Source organism: Heterodontus francisci, chromosome 2 (genome assembly GCF_036365525.1).
Source record: "Heterodontus francisci isolate sHetFra1 chromosome 2, sHetFra1.hap1, whole genome shotgun sequence".
Lineage (NCBI taxonomy): Eukaryota > Metazoa > Chordata > Chondrichthyes > Heterodontiformes > Heterodontidae > Heterodontus > Heterodontus francisci.
The window spans coordinates 11,100,896-11,118,413 of record NC_090372.1 but is presented as its reverse complement, the minus strand read 5'-3'; the positions used below and the strand labels follow the sequence as shown (position 1 = coordinate 11,118,413).

General features: G+C 43.8%; 1 protein-coding gene across 9 annotated transcripts in view; it reads left to right on the top strand.

The window, feature by feature from the left end:
* Nucleotides 1-17,518, top strand: part of ulk4 (unc-51 like kinase 4) — a 448,354-nt gene that overhangs the window by 62,866 nt on the left and 367,970 nt on the right. The gene's annotated exons all lie outside the window — the stretch shown is intronic.

The following is a 17,518-nucleotide window of genomic DNA, read 5'->3' as shown; positions in this document are numbered from 1 at the left end:
TCAATAATGTATTACAGGCTGTTTAGACTAACTATACACTTGATAGGAAAGGTAGCAGAGAAAGGAGGGAACTATAGGGCAAATATATGAGGAGAACAGTGACAAATATAGGAAAGTAAAGGGCATGCTGTGACATTACTGTAGTATTAGTGTAAAATAATTTTACTTCTGATGCTACAGTTACAGTTTAAATGCCTCCTGACCTTGGACTCAGGGCATGACTTGACACCAAGGTGAAGCATGAGGCACCGGAGGTGGGCGTCTCACTATGCTTTGTTTCAGAGACTGTTCAGTCCTTGGTCAATCTTCAGTTGACACGTTTAGCATCTGCTTCACGCTAAATTTGTGTGTATGTGCTATAGGAAACTGGTCAGAAGCAATGAAGTAGAAAATGGAATTACTATTGCAGGAATAGAAAATGCAGTGTGAATGACTTTTCATAAATTGTAGTGGATCCCTGTGACCGCGTGGGTTTTTGCCGGGTGCTCCGGTTTCCTCCCACAGCCAAAGACTTGTAGGTTGATAGGTAAATTGGCCATTGTAAATTGCCCTAGTGTAGGTAGGTGATCGGGAATATGGGATTAGTGTAGGATTAGTATAAATGGGTGGTTGATGGTTGGCACAGACTCAGTGGGCTGAAGGGCCTGTTTCAGTGCTGTATCTCTAAATAAATAAATAAATAAAATCTCCTATAGCATTGCTAAGGCTAGTCTGTAGCATGATTGCTCAAGTACAACCTGTAGGAATAGGGAAATGTAGAAAATTGTAGCTGTTTGTAAATTGTTGGTTAGGCAGAAGGCAGTTGTTACATACTTGTAGCAACTAGTAGTCAAGGAAATAATAGGACCATTGAAGGATCCCAGCAGGGGAACAACATTGAGTGAGCAAAAGTATAACAATTATCCAAAATTATCCTGTGTCAGTTTTCATGTTAACAATCAAGCACTCCCTTCCCAATACAGACACAGCAATCCATGGTATGATGAGGAAATATCAAGCATGGTTGCAATTAAAGAGATCGCTAAAAGGCTGTATTTTCAATATGGAGGTGGGAATCAAGTGCCTGCTCTGGTTTTGGGTCTGAAACCTGTCTCATCTGGGACGCTGATTCAGATAGCAATTTTCAAGTGGGAAAGCCTTAATTGTTATGGAGACAGGTTTTCTGTCCTCTTATAGCCAGTGGGATTGAAAATGGTAGTGGGTCAGATCATGTGAGGCTTATGTAAACTTCCACGGCAGCCATCTCTGACGCTGCTGGTTGTCTTGAGGGAGAGATCTGCCTTCCACAGCACCCGAGGAAAGTGAGATGTCACAGGGGAGCTGGAGGCCTGTCAGTAGGGACAGGCAGACCCTTGCTTTGTCGATGCCCACCCGGATCTAATGTTGGAAACTGTGAAGGAGAGAAGGGAGGTCCTCTTCCCAGAGGGTGGCAGGAGGAGGCCTCCTCACCGTGCAGCAGAAGTACCTCTCTGTTTAATGTTATCCCCCTTTCCTCCTCATCTCTCTTCCTGCTCCTCCCCGCGATAGGCTGTCTCCTTCTAGGGCCTCACTGTCCTCAAGGGTCACACCTCTCTGGAGGGCCATGTTATGGAGAGCATAGCAGACCACCACAGTGACAGAGACCCTTGCAGGAGGGTATTGGTGGGTGCCACCAAGGTACCGGAATCTCATCTTCAGAAGCCCGTTGGTCTGCTGAGCAGGTGGCATTGGTTGTTTCGTCTGTGTGCCTCTGCCTCTTCAAGGGATTTCCCTTGTCCTCTTGCAGCCCCTAGTTGTGCTCTACTGGTTTCCTGCTGTCCAGGAGGTTGCATCTGCCGCAGCTCATCCTGGCTGCTCTGTCCAATGTCAAAGTTGCCTGTTCCTGTCCAAACTCCCTTAGCTGGGTTTTGTACTTTCAACGGGCCTTCCCCTGCCAACCCCACCTGCCCCTGTGATGCCAGTGGGCTCACATCCCTCACCGGTTTCCTGCCACTCTCCACTGTGCAATTAAACTCTTCCAGCTGCAGCATTATCCACACTGAAACACATCTGAAGCAACTAAGCTTTATTTGCTGCCTCTGAATTAATTTAATTAACCCTTCTCGAAGCCCCAATCGCCCTGCACACTGCTCACGTCTTCACAATCCTATCTTATTCTCCCATGGTGTTTTCCCCATTCCCAGCCTTTAAAAATTGCTCTTTGCTACTGACAAGCCTGTTATTGAGTTCTTTAATGAACTCAACAAGCAACTGAATATAAGTGTGCACCCAATCCGTTCCCTCACTATTGGCGTCCTTTTAAAAATGGCATTGTGTTCCAGAGGCGGCAGGTCCCAGTGCCAACCTCCGAGAACACGATCTTTAAATTGCACTCACCTTTGTACCACACTTAGCAGGCTTTGAAAATCTGGCCAATAAGGTATCTAACCCACAGCGACTGTAGCAAGTGAAGCTGACGATGGCCTTTTAAATATCTTTATTGAATCAGTGACAACTAAAGTGGTGCCTGAAAACTTTACAAGAGCAACCGTAAGACCAAACCATAAAAAGGGACATAAAAAAACTGGGAGTGGGCTGAAGGCTAATGAGACTAATATCTGTACAAGTAACATGTTTGAGGTCATCCTCAAGGTAGAAATAGTAAAGCATCCAGAGATATATGGCATAATGAGATGGTGTCACCATGGCTTTATGAAGGGGAGATTTTGCTTGATGAACTTATTGCAGTTCTGTGAAAAAATAGGGCATCAAGAACTCAGTGGTTGCTCTAATAGTTTGATTTTAGTGAATTTTTCCTGGAGACTGACAGATGTGCTTGGATGAACTAAGTAGGGAAGCTTGTGAAGTGGTTTGGAAGTTGGCTAAGTTAGAGGAAACATAAAGTAATTGTGCATGAAGTTACATCAATATAGAAGAAGGGGACTAGCGAGTGCCTCAAGTCCATTGCTGTTTCAATGTCAGCTGGGTTAAGTGGGTACTGGTAGCACACCTGTCAGAGTCAGACCCTCATTGATTCAGCCTCACTCAGCAATTTGAGCACCAATATAATGTAACTCCAGTGCAACATGGATGAAATGCTGCATTGTTGGAGGTGAAGTCCTGGGATGAGTGGTTAAACGAGGACTCCATCTGTCTGTTTCTGCTGTCCAGAAGGACACTAACAATCCCATGATATATGAAGAGCAAGGATTTATTTTGGTGCTTTGGCCAGCATTCCTGAAACAATATGATGAAAAACAGATTAACAGGCCAATCATTTAATTGCTGCTTGTGGAACCTTACTATGTGCAAATCAATTTTCATGTTTGCCAACATAGCAATTCCTGAACTTCAAAGTAATTCATTGTAAAGCACCTGAGACCTTGGCATTCTGAGACCTGATTAAGCACTATAGAAAAGAGAAGTTTTTTTATTGTGTACATGATTTGGGAATGGAGCTAGAAACAGAGCTCTCTGATACCAAAGTGGATTGGAAACAACCAGACAAAATGTGGATAGATTTGAATAGATTTAGGAGTTGGCTTAGAGTGGCAAAACCCTCCACCAACACACATTGGCAGCAGTGTGTACCATCTACAAGATGAACTGCAGCAATGCACCGAGGCTCCTTCGACAGCACTTTCCAAACCCGCGACCTCTACCACCTAGAAGGACAAGAGCAGCAGTTGCTTGGAACACCACCAGCTGCAAGTTCTCCTTCAAGCCACACACCAACCTGACTTGGAACTATATTGCTGTTCCTTCACTGTTACTGGGTCAAAATCTTGGAACTGCCTTACTAACAGCACTGTGGGTGTACCTACCCCGCATGGACTGCAACAGTTCAAGAAGGCGACTCACCACCACCTTTTCCAGGGCAATTAGGGATGGGCAATAAATGCTGTCCTAGCCAGCGACACCCACATCCCATGAAGGAATAAAAAAAATGTGAAAAAAGTGATTACAACAGGGAAACCGAACAAGCAGTGGAAATATAAGTTAAATTCTGGTATATACTGACAAGAATATCTTCTTATCTAACCCTGGAGAAAACTCTCCCCAGATTCTACACTAATTCACTCTCCATCTTTCAACTCCCTTTCCTGTGGGCCTCCACCATCACAATACCTCTGCCACTGTTAACTTGCTCAAATGCTCCCTCATCTCTGCTTTTGGCACCCTTGTTCCCACCAGATTACTTGTCTCCCACCTCTGCCATTTCCCCTTAGACAGTCCTCAGTTCTTGCTCACTTATGTCAGACAGCACATAACAGGTCGAGTTATTCATTGCTAGATTTGGCTCAGCATGTCAAGTTTTATCAAGCCTTGCTCTCCTCATCCAAATCTTACTAGTCCAGGATCATCTCAGGCAATAACATATTAGAGGGGACGCTCAAGGTGGAAATAATGAAACACTCAGAGAAATATGCAATATTAAGATGGCGTCACCATCTTCCTCCGATAACCAGTTCCTCCAACCGTTTCTGCTGTCCCATCCACCCTCATCTCCAGGATGAAGTATGAAGAGTTGATTGATTTCTTTGTTTCAAAGATTGAACCCATTGGTTATAATTTCTGTCACGACCTTTCCTTCCTCTTCTTACTTCTGATCTTCCCCTCTCTAATTCTAATTACCACTCTTTCTGCAATTTCTTTCCCACCACATTCTTACCATCTTATCTTATCCATGAGATCAATTCCTCCCCTCTCAATTCACTCCCCACTGAAGTTCCTCTCTAGGCTCCTTGTATTTCAACACTAGTAACAACTTATATAATAAAAGCGAAATGCTGGATGCTGAAATCTGAAATAAAAACTGAAAGTGCTGGAATTAAACAGCAGATCTGGCAGTATCTGTGGAGAGAGATACAGAGTTAATGTTTCAGGTCTGTGACCTTTCATCAGAACTGGCAAAGGTTAGAAATGTAATAGGCTTTGAGCAAGTGAAAGGGGGAGGGGGGAAGATGGAATAAAAGAGAAAGTCTGTGATAGGGCGGAGAGCATGAGAGGTTAAGTGACAAAGATGTCATGGAATAATAGGCAAAGGGAGTAGTAATAGCCGTAGTAAAAGACAAAGCATTTGCCCAGAGACAGTGTTAACTAGTAACAACTTCTCCCTTTCGAGATTGTTGCCCTTACCCCAACTGCTGCCCTATCTCTAACTTCTTTCCACATTTTAAGGTTGATTATTATATCATAGTCTCCCAGGATCCATGCCCATCTTTCTCAAAACTCCCTGTTCAAATCCCTCCAGCCACAACCTCAAGATGTTTCAAAATGCTTCACAGCCAATTAAGCACTATGTTATGACCAGGTGAGAAATGTGTCTAGGGGTCTTTTGCTGTCTTTACCTGGTCTTATTGTAACAGGGTTTAATTTTAAAATTGTGTTTTGAGTTCCCCCTTTGTGAATTATTGTTCACAGCTTTCCAATTATAAGGCAAATAAATGAGCACAAACAGGCTTTCTTTGGTTTAAAGAAGAAAAGTGAAATTTATTAAACTTACTTAAACTCTAATACGGTTCACGTCTACGGATATACGACATGCCCACACTAGCATGCACACGCGATATACACATGCAGACTGTATTTGAAATCTCTTGGTGGCCTATGTGAATTGTTTCAAATTAAAGTTGTTTCGAAGACTTGAAACCTGAATGAATGGGTTATACACAAGTTATTTTCCTGCATTCCATTGGCCCCAAGTTGGCAACATTATATGTTGTTCATGAATACAACATTTTGGTTCTAAATGCCAAGTTATTTTTTCCACTTAAAAAGTCATAGAATGGTTACAGCCAAGAAGGAGGCAATTCGGCTCATCGGGTCTGTGCTAGCTCTCTGCAAGAGAATTCGTTCAACTCCCCCACCTTTTTCCTGTAGCCCTGCAAATTTTTTCTCTTCAGATATTTATCCAATTCTCTTTTGAAGGCCTTGATTGAATCTGCCTCCACCACGCACTCAGGCAGTGCATTTCAGATCCTAACCACTGGTTGCGTAAAAATATTTTTCCTCCTGACGCTGTTGCTTCTTTTGCCAATCACCTTAAATCGGCGTCCTCTGATTCTGGATCCATCTGCCAATGGGAACAGTTTATCCCTATCTGCTCTGTCCAAACCCCTCATGATTTTGAACACCTCTATCAAATCTCCTCTTAATCTTCTCTTCTCCAAGGAGTACAGCCCCTGCATCTCCAACCTAAACTCGTATCTGGTTCCAGGGAGGAGAAGCTTCATTGTCGTGAATCTTTTTTGCACCCTCTCTAATGCCTTCACATCTCTCCCAAAGTGTGGTGCTCAGAATTGCACACAGTAATCCAGTTGAGGCCGAACCAGTGTTTTATACAGCTTTATCATAGCTTCCTTGTTCTTCTACTCTATGCCACTATACATAAAGTCCAGGATTCCATATGCTTTATTAACTGCTTTCCCAACCTGTTCTGCAACCTTCAATGATCTGTACACATATATCCCCAGGTCCCTCTGCTCCTGCACCCCCTTTTGAATTGTTCCCCTTAATTTATATTGCCTCTCCTTGTTCTTCCTACCAAAATGAATTGATTCACACTTCTCATTAAATTTTCATCTGCCACTTGTCCGCCTATTCCACCAGCCTGTCTATGTCCTCTTGAACTTTATCACTATCCTTCTCACAGTTCACAATACTTCCAAGTTCTGTCATCTGCAAATTTTGGAATTGTGCCCTGTACACCCAAGTCTAGGTCATAAATATGTATCAAGAAAAGCAGGGGTCCTAACACCGACCCATGGGGAAACCCACTATGTACCTTCCTCCAATCTGACAAACAACCATTCACCACTACTCTCTGTTTCCTGTCATTCAGCAAATTTTGTATCCATGCTGCTACTGTTCCATTTATTCCATGGGCTCTAACCTTGCTGACAAGCCTGTTATGTGGCACTTTATCAAATGCCTTTCAGAAGTCCATGTACAGCATATCAACTGCATTATTACTTTTAAATTTTTTTAAATTTAGAGATACAGCACTAAACCAGGCCCTTCGGCCCACCGAGTCTGTGCCGACCAACAACCACTCATTTATACTAATCCTACATTAACCCCATATTCTCTACCACATCCCCACCATTCTCCTTCCACCTACCTACACTAGGGGCAATTTACAATGGCCAATTTACCTGTCAACCTGCAAGTCTTTGGCTGTGGGAGGAAACCGGAGCACCCAGCGGAAACCCACGCAGACACAGGGAGAACTTGCAAACTCCACACAGGCAGTACCCAGAACTGAACCCAGGTCGCTGGAGCTGTGAGGCTGTGGTGCTAACCACTGCGCCACTGTGCTGCCCATCATCAACTCTCATTACCCTCATCAACTCTCTCTGTTATCTCATCAAAAAAACTCAAGCAAGTTAATTAAACATGATTTGCTCTCTTATCTAGTAATTTAGATCAAGCAATGTTATTGCATAGAAAAATTGGAATTGGTGCTTAAAAAAACTGAATTTTCAGTATTTAACATCTGACTTTGCATCGTCAGCAGTGACTCAGTTGCTAGCAATCTAGCCTCTGAGTCCGATAGTTCTAGATTCAAGTCCCACTCCAGGACCTGAGCACAAAAGAAAATCAAGGCTGATGCTCCCATGCAATACTGAGGGATTGCTACACTGTTGGAGGTGCTCTCTTTTGGATGAGATGTTAAACTGAGACCCCGTCTGTCCTCGCAGGTGGACATAAAAGATGTCATGGCACTATTTCGAAGTGTGTTGGCAAATATTTATCCCTCAATCAACATCCCAAAAGCAGATTATTTGGTCATTATCACATTGTTGTTTGTGGAAGCTTGCTGTGCATAAATTTGCTGCCATGTTTCCTACATTACAACAGTGGCTACACTTCAAAAGTACTTCATTGGCTGTAAAGTGCTTTCAGACATCTGGTGGACGTGAAAGATGCTTTATAAATGCAAGTCTCTTCAAATTGTCAGACTGAAGCCATTGTTGTCGGTCCCTGCTCAAAACTCCATTCCCCAGCTCTCGACTCCATCCCTCTCCCTGGCAACAGCCTGAGATTAAGCCAGTCTGTTCGCAACCTTGGTGTCACATTTGACCACTAGATGAATTTCTGACCTAATATTCATGCCATTGCTAAGACCGCCTGTTTCCACTTCTGTAACATTGTGTCACATCGCCCCTGTCTCGGCTCATATGCTGCTGAAACCCTCATTCATGCCTTCGTTACCTCTAGACTTGATTATTCCAATGCACTCTTGGCTGATCTCTCACATTCTACTCTCTGTAAACTTGAGGTCATCCAAAACTCTGCTGCCCGTGTCTTAACTCGTCCCATTCCCCTGTCACTCGTGTGCTCGCTGACCTACATTGGCTCTCGGTCAAGCACATCTTGATTTTACTATTCTCATCCTTGTTTTCAAATCCTTCCATGGCCTCGCCTTGCGCATCTCACCCTATCTCTAATCTCCTGCAGTCCCACAACCCTCCAAGATATCTGCACGCCTCTATTTCTGGCCTGTTAGGCACCCCTGATTTTAATCGCTCCACCATTGGTGGCTGCGCCTTCAGTTGCCTAGACCCAAAGCTCTGGAATACCCTACCTATACGTCTCTGACTCTCCATATGAATATATATGCGAACGGATGAATTAGAAGCAGGAGTAGGCTATTAGACCCCTCGAGCCTGCTCCGCCATTTGATAAGATCATGACTGATTTGATTGTGGCCTCAACTTTACTTTTCTGTCTACCCGCTACACCCTAGGACTCCCTTATCAATCAAGAATCTATTTAACTCGGCCTTAAAAATATTCAATGACCCTGCCTTCACTACTCTCTGAGCAAGCGAATTCCACAGACTAAAGACTCTCTGAGAGAGAATTTCTCATCATCACTGACTTAAATGGGAGTTCCCTTATTTTTAAACTGCGTCCCCGGTTCGAGTCTCTCTCATAAGGGGTAACATCCTCTCAGCATCCACCCTGTCAAATCCCCTCAAAATCTTATATGTTTCAATAAGATCACCTCTCAATTTTCTAAACTCCAATGGGTACAGGCCCAACTTGTCCAACCTTTCCTCATAAGTGAACTCCTTCATCCCAGGAATCAGTTGATTGAACCTTCTGTGAACTGCTTCTAATGCAGTTATACCTTTCTGAAGTAATGGGACCAAAACTATACACAGTACTCCAGATGTGATCTCACCAACATCCTGGACAACTGTAGCAAGACATCCTTACTTTTATATTCCATTCCCCTTGCAATAAATTACAATATTCCATTTGCCTTCCTAATCACTTGCTGCACCTGCAAACTAACTTTGTGATTCATTTAAGAAGTATTTAGATGAGCACTTGAAATGCCATAGCATACAAGGCTACGGGCCGAGTGCTGGAAAATGGGATTAGAATAGTTAGGTGCTTGATGGCCGGCACAGACACGGTGGGCTGAAGCGCCTGTTTCTGTGCTATATAACAATGTACCAGGACACCCAGATCCATCTGTACCACAGAGTTCTGCAATCTCTCTTCATTTAAATAATATACAACTTTTCTATTCTTCCTACCAAAATGGACAAGTTCACACTTTCCCACATTATACTCCATCTGCCAGAATTTTGCCCACTCACTTAACCTATCTAAATCACTTTGTAGACTCTTTATATCCTCCTCACAACTTACTCTCCCACCTATCTTGGTGTCATCAGCAAATTTAGCAACCATACATTCGGTCCCTTCATCCAAGACATTTACATAGATTGTAAATAGTTGAGAGCCCCAGCACTGATCCCTGTGGCACTCCACTAGTCACATCTTGCCAACCAGAAAATGACCCATTTATCCCTATTCTCTGCTTCCTGTTAGCTAGCCAATCCTCTATCCATGCTAATATGTCCTAATATCCTTAATTAACAGAGCTACCCCACCACCTTTTCCTAGTTTCCTGTCCTTCCGAAATGTCAAGTACCCTTGAATATTCAGGTCCCAGCCTTGGTCACCTTGTAGCCACATCTTTGTAATGGCTATCAGGTCATGCATATTTATTTCTATTTGAACTGACAATTCATCCATTTTGTTACAAATGCTACAGGCATTCAGATACAGGGCCTTTGGTTCTGTCTTTTTACTATTTTTGCGAACTCTGGCCTTATCTGCTGGCGTACTCTTAAGTTTGTATGCTCTGTCCCTTCCTGCCACGTTCCCATTATCATTGCCCTTATTGCTACCTTGCTCTCTTGCCTTTCTTCCTTTAAAACACTCCTTAAAACCTACCTGTTTGACCAAGTTTTTGAACTAAAATCTCTTTTTGTGGCTCGGAGTCATATTTTATTTGAAATGCTCCTGTGAAGTACCTTGGGACGTTTTATTACGTTAAAGGCGCTATATAAGTTGTTGTTATAAATAATAAAAGGATAGTAAGAAGAAGGGTGGGGCTGATGAAGGACCAAAAAGGGTTCTACACGTGCGGGCAGAGGGCATGGCTAAGTACCAAATGGATTTTTGCATTTGTCTTTAGCAGGAAGAAGATTCTGCCAAAGTCAGAGAAATGGAGTTCTAGAGGGTGATGCGTAGAGTGGGGTGGCTTGGCAAGATTAACCCCCAGTGGGTGCACTGGGCAGGAAGGCAGGAGAGTGGGATGGGGCAATTGGGGTGGCTGCTCATAATGAGCTAGCGCCGGACTGCCTTGATGAGTCCATTGGAGGATGCCAAGAGAGGCACAGAGGGAAGCTGTAGGTTTATCTAATAGGGAGTCAAGCCTGGGACAGCAGCAAGAGAGCAGGAAGGTTGAGGAGGGTTGGGGTAGTGAATTGGGAGTGCAGAGTACCTGAGAGGGGAGAAGGAAAAGGAGGCATGACAAAAGAAGAGGGGTAAAGAGAAAAGAAGTTTACGAGGAAGAGCAAAAGTGGAAATAGATTGAGGGGCTTGGGTCTAGAGCGGTAGTTAAAATGTGCATGCAAGTAGACTCGGAGAGCTCAAGTTACTTAGGTCTAGTTAAATAAAGATTAGGGTACACAAAAACATGATGATAAATGCGAAATAGGCAATAGATGGAGATAATAGGAAGGAGTCTAGAGTTAAAGTCGGAGGTCCCATGATGGAATACTGATAGGTAGGGTGGAATCAGCATGGAGCATCAACAAGCTGTTGGCTGGGTTTGGCGACAGGTGAAACTCTTTGAGGGTAGAGTATTGGAGGACGTATTTTCATGATGGAAGTATTTTCATAGGAATGAAGATAGAGGAGGTGTATAGAGTCAGTTGCAGGATAAAAAGTTGATGGCTAAGTTGGAGGACTCCATAAAATACAGAAGCAGCAGTTTCTTCAGCCCAGGTGGGTGATATTCAGACTGAAGCTGAAAAACCAGTATAGCCAGTGGCCAGTCACAGACTGAGGTTTCTCAATCAAAGCAGTGGTGGGGAAGAGGCAGTAAACGGATCAAAGTTACTTTAAATGTTGGAAAAGAGCAGGAAATCAGAGACAGAATTTGGGTCTTTCGGTATAACCAGTATAGTCCAGAGCCGAAACGTCGTCTTGATATCAAGAGAAGTCCTGGAATTTGAAGCCAGTTTGAAAGAAGATCCAGTTTTTTCCAGATCTTTTCCACAGCTCACAGATCAAAAACTAGCGGCAGATTATAGACAAAAGCAGAGTCTTGTGTTTTTTCTAATGTAGTCCAGTGCAGTAATGTGGTCTTGATGTGCAGTGAAGCCAGGAATTTGAAACTAGATTTGAGAGAAAATCCACAGCCAGATCTTATCTGGGCGGCACAGTGGCGCAGTGGTTAGCACTGCAGCCTCACAGCTCCAGCGACCCGGGTTCAATTCTGGGTACTGCCTGTGTGGAGTTTGCAAGTTCTCCCTGTGTCTGCGTGGGTTTTCTCCGGGTGCTCCGGTTTCCTCCCACAAGCCAAAAGACTTGCAGGTTGATAGGTAAATTGGCCATTATAAATTGTCACTAGTATAGGTAGGTGGTAGGGAAATATAGGGACAGGTGGGGATGTTTGGTAGGAATATGGGATTAGTGTAGGATTAGTATAGATGGGTGGTTGATGTTCGGCACAGACTCGGTGGGCCGAAGGGCCTGTTTCAGTGCTGTATCTCTAATCTAATCTAATCTAATCTATCCCGATCTTTACCAGAACTACAAGTTAAGGTCAAGGGATGGGATTTGAACCATCAGACTGAGGCCATTTTTGCTAACAGATAACTTGAACTTTGGACTAAAATGCACTCTCTGTTAGAATCAGGGGAACTTAAACAGCAGAAGAGAGGATTTGTGGTGGGGGGGGGGTGGAGGGGGTGTTGTGGGTGGTGGGAAAAGGGCAATGGATGGCAGCAGATGGCCATGGATAGACATGCACAGTGAGGAGTTCCCAGAGAGCTGACTGCCCAGGAGCCATCTTGAATCTGTAGTCTATATGCCTATATATATATATATATATATATATATATATATATATAGATATATATGCGCCAATAGAGGACATCTGGATTCTTTCTTATGTCTGCTGTCAGTCATTTTTTATACCCTCCCTTTGCTTCTCTTATTTCCTTTTTCACTTCCCCTCTGAACTTTCTATATTCAGCCTGGTTCTCACTTGTATTATCAACATGACATCTGTCATGCATACCCTCTTTCTGCTTCATCTTACTCTTTATCTCTTTTGTCATCCAGAGAACTCTGGCTTTGGTTGCCCTACCTTTCCCCCTCGTGCAAAAGTACCTTGACTGTACCCAAACCATCTCCTCTTTAAAGGCAACCAGTGTTCTGTTACAGTTTTACCTGCCAATCTTTCATTCCAGTTTACCCGGGACAGGTCCGTTCTCAACCCACTGAAATTGGCCCTCTTCCAATTAAGTATTTTTACTCTGGATTGCTACTCATCTTTTTCCACAGCTAATCTAATCCTTATGATACTATAATCACTGTTTCTTAAAAGTTTCGCTACTAACACTTGATCCACTTGACCCATCTCATTCCCCAGAACCAGATCTAGCAATGTCTCCTTCCTCATTGGACCAGAAACATACTGATCTGGAAAATTCTCCTGAACACATTCAGAAACTCTTCCCTCTCTGCACTTTCTCTCTTTGGCCTCCTTGTCTCGAGAGACAATGGGTAAGCCCCTGGAGGTGGTCAGTGGTTTGTGAAGCAGCGCCTGGAGTGGCTATAAAGGCCAATTCTAGAGTGACAGGCTCTTCCACAGGTGCTGTAGATAAAATTGGTTGTCGGGGCTGTTAGACAGTTGCGCTTCTGTCTTTTTTCCTGCCAACTGCTAAGTCTCTTCGACTCGCCACACTTTAGCCCCGCCTTTATGGTTGCCCGCCAGCTCTGGCGATCGCTGGCAACTGTCTCCCACGACTTGTGATCAATGTCACAGGACTTCATGTCGCGTTTGCAGACGTCTTTAAAGCGGAGACAAGGACGGCCGGTGGGTCTGATACCAGTGACGAGCTCGCTGTACTATGTGTCTTTGGGAATCCTGCCATCTTCCATGCGGCTCACATGGCCAAGCCATCTCAGGCTTAGTAGGGTGTATATGCTGGGGATGTTGGCCGCTTCGAGGACTTCTGTGTTGGAGATACGGTCCTGCCACCTGATGCCAAGGATTCTCTGAAGCTGGAATGAATTCAGACGTCGTTCTTGGCTGACGTACGTTGTCCAGGCCTCGCTGCCGTAGAGCAAGGTACTGAGGACACAGGCTTGATACACTTGGACTTTTGTGTTCTGTGTCAGTGTGCCATTTTCCCACACTCTCTTGGCCAGTCTGGACATAGCAGAGGAAGCCTTTCCCATGCGCTTGTTGAATTCTGCATCGAGAGACTGGTTACTGGTGATAGTTGAGCCTAGGTAGGTGAACTCTTGAACCACTTCCAGAGTGTGGGCGCCGATATTTATGGATGGGGCATTTCTGACGTCCTGTCCCATGATGTTCGTTTTCTTGAGGCTGATGGTTAGGCCAAATTCGGTGCAGGCAGCCGCAATCCTGTCGATGAGTCTCTGCAGACACTCTTCAGTGTGAGATGTTAATGCAGCATCGTCAGCAAAGAGGAGTTCCCTGATGAGGACTTTCCGTACTTTGGTCTTCGCTCTTAGATGGGCAAGGCTGAACAACCTGCCACCTGATCTTGTGTGGAGGAAAATTCCTTCTTATGAAGACTTGAACGCATGTGAGAGCAGTGGGGAGAAGAAGATTTACACTATTACTATCCTAGTCTATATTGGGATAATTTAAGTCCCCCATTATCACTGCTTTATATTTTTGTATCTCTGTAATTTCTGTGCAGATTTGCTCCTCTATATCTTCCCACAAGTTTGTGGCCTATAGAATACACCCAGTAGTGTAATGGTACCTCTCTTTTTGTTTCTTAACCAAATAGATTCTGTCCTTGACCAGTCCAGGACATCCTCTCTCTCCAGCATTGTAATATTTGCCAAAATGAATATTGCCATTCCTCCACCTTTCTTTCCTTCCCTTTCTTTGTTGAACACCTTGTATCCAGGAATATTTCGTACCCAGTCCTGTCCTTTTTTTGAGCCAGATCTCTGTTGTCACCATGACATCATATTTCCGTGTAGTTATCGGCGCCTGCACCCTTTGTGTATTCATATACATGCACAATAAATGTAATTTCTCACATTACGTACTGGTTCCCATCCCCCTGCCAAGTTAGTTTAAACGCTTCCCAACAGCATAACAAATCACCCCCCATGAGGACATTGGTCCCAGCTCTGTTGAGGTATAACCAGTCCGGTCTCTAGACGCTCTTGCTCCCCTAGAAGTAGTCCCAATGTCCCAGGAATCTAAAACCCTCGCTCCTTCACCATCACTCCAGCCATGCATTCATTTTCTCTATTCTTCTATTTCTGCACTCACTGGCGTGTGGTACCAGGAGTAATCCAGAGATTATTACCTTTGAAGTCTTGCTTGTTAGCTTCCTTCCTAGCTCCCTGAAATATGCCTGCTGAACCTCATCACTCTTTCTACCCATGTTGTTGGTGCAGATATGGACCATTCACCCTCCCCCCTCAGAGTGCTCTGTAGCCGTTCTGACATCTTGACCCTGGCACCAGGGAGGCAACATACCAGCGTGGAATCACATCTGTGGCAGCAGAAATGCCTGTCTGTTTCCCTAACTATTAAATCTCCTATCTCTATTGCTTTCCCAATCTTCCTGCTTGCCCCCCATTGTACAGCCGAGTCACCTGTGGTGCTGTAAACTTGGCTGTGGCTGCACTTGTCAGAGGAACCATCACTCTTACCGGTATTCAGAATTGAATACTGGTTGGAGAGCGAGATGCACTCAAAGGACTTGTGTATTAACTGCCTGGTCCTGCTTGATTGCCTGCTTGCTCTTAAGTTGTGGGATGACTACCTCTTGAAATGTGCGGCCCACAGGATGCACTGCAGTGTCGCCAACTGCTGCACAAGCTCTGAATCCTGGAGCTCGAGCTCCTACAGCTGATACCACTTCCTGCACGTGTGGTTGTCCAGGACACGGGATATGTCTGCATTTCCCAAATGCCACAGGATGTGCATACTTTGGAACTGAGGTGCTGTGTCATATCTTGATTAGACTATTAATTAAATTAACAGAAATAAACAAGACTAAAATGAAAACCGTTTTCAACTACTGACCAATCAGCTCCTTCCCTTGTGCTGACACCACTTTAGGTGTTTTTAACTTTTCTCCTTTACTCTTACGCTCCTTAATCTCTGAGCAGATACTAAAAATAGTGAACACGCAAAAAGCGAAATATAGACACTTAACCTATATACTTACCTTAAAAGCCTGGGGTTCAGCTGCTCCTCCCTCTGTGCTTTTCTTTGAGTATTGCCATAGGATCTTTCACATTAAAGTGAGGAAAAAGGGAGTGGGTTGGCAGTGCTGATTAGGGCAGACATTGTAGTGTTGGAAAGAGGGGATGTCATTGAGGGGGCAAGGACAGAATCCATTTGGTTAGAGTTGAGAAGCAAAAAGGGTATGATTACACTACCAGAGGTATTAAATAGGTCTCCAAATAGTGAGAGAGAGATAGAGGAGAGATAGGGAAATCACAGAGATTGAAAGAACTACAGAGTGGTGATATTGGGGGACTTTAATTACCCAAATATTGAGTGGGATAATTTTGGAGTAAAGTGAAAGGAAGGGGAGGAATTTCTGAAATGTGTTCAGGAGAACTTCCTTGATCAGTACGTTTTCGATCCAACTAGAAAGGCATTGCAGGATCTGGTGCTGGGAAATGAGGTGGGCCACGTGAACCAAGTGTCTATGGGGGAGCACTTCGCACTTGATTAAGAGTGATCATCGTATCATAAGGTTTAGACTAGTAATGCAGAAAAGCAAGGAACGCTATAAGGTGGAACATCTAGATTGGAAGAGGGCTAATTTCATTGAGATGAGAAGGAATGTAGTCAGGGTAAAATGGAACCAAAGACTGACAGGAAAAACTGTAACAGAACAATAGTTTACCTTTAAGGAAGAGATGCTGCAGGAACAAGTGAGGTACATTCCAACAAGGGTGAAAGGTAGGGGAACCAAAACCAGGGCTACTTGGATGTTGAGGGAGATAGAGATTATGATGAACAATAAAGAGAGGGTGATGCATGTCAGGTGAATTCTTCAACTGAGAATGAGGCCAGGAGTTGAGAGGGGAGGTCAAGAGGAAAATAAGAATGGCAGAGAGAATATGAAAGGAGAATGGAAATTAACATAAAAGGGAACCCAAAAATCTTCCAACCGCATGTAAATAGTAAGCAGGTATTAAGATGTAGAGTAGGGCCTATTGGGGACAAAGAGGGTAATATATGATTAGAGGCACAGGGCAAAGCCAGAATACCTAATGAGTACTTTGTATCAGTGTTTATTAAGGAAGAAGAATCTGACAAAATATCAGTAGAAGCGGAGAGAGTTGAGGCAATGAATAGGGTAAAAATTGAGAGGGAGGAAATCATGTTTGACTAATTTATTAGCGTTATTTGAGGAAGTAACAATCAACATGGATAAAGGGGAACCTGTAGTTGTGGTTTATTTGATTTTCCAAAAGGCAGTGGGAGAAGGTGTCATATCAATGGTTACGACACAAAATAAGAGTTCATGGTGTAGGGGGTAACATTAGCATGGATAGAGGATTGATTAACTAACAGAGAGTTGGGATAACTGGGCCATTTTCGAGTTGGCAGGATGTGACTAGTGGTGTGCCACAGGGATCAGTGCTGAAGCCTCAACTATTTACAATCTACATCAGTGACTTGGATGAAAGGACTGAATGTATGGTAGCTAGATTTGCAGATGACACAAAGATAGGTAGGACAGTAAGTTGCCACAAGGACAGAAAGAGTCTACAAAGGGATATAGATAGATTAAGTGGGTGGGCAAAAATTTGACAGATGAAGTATAACGTGGGAAAATTCGAATTTGTCTACTTTTGCAGGAAAATGGAAAAGCAGAATATTATTTAAGTGGGGATAGACTGCAGAACTCTGCAATACAGAGAGATCTGGGTGTCCTGGTGCTTTAATCACAAAAAGTTGGTTTGCAGGTACAGCAAGTGATTGGGAAGGCAAATGG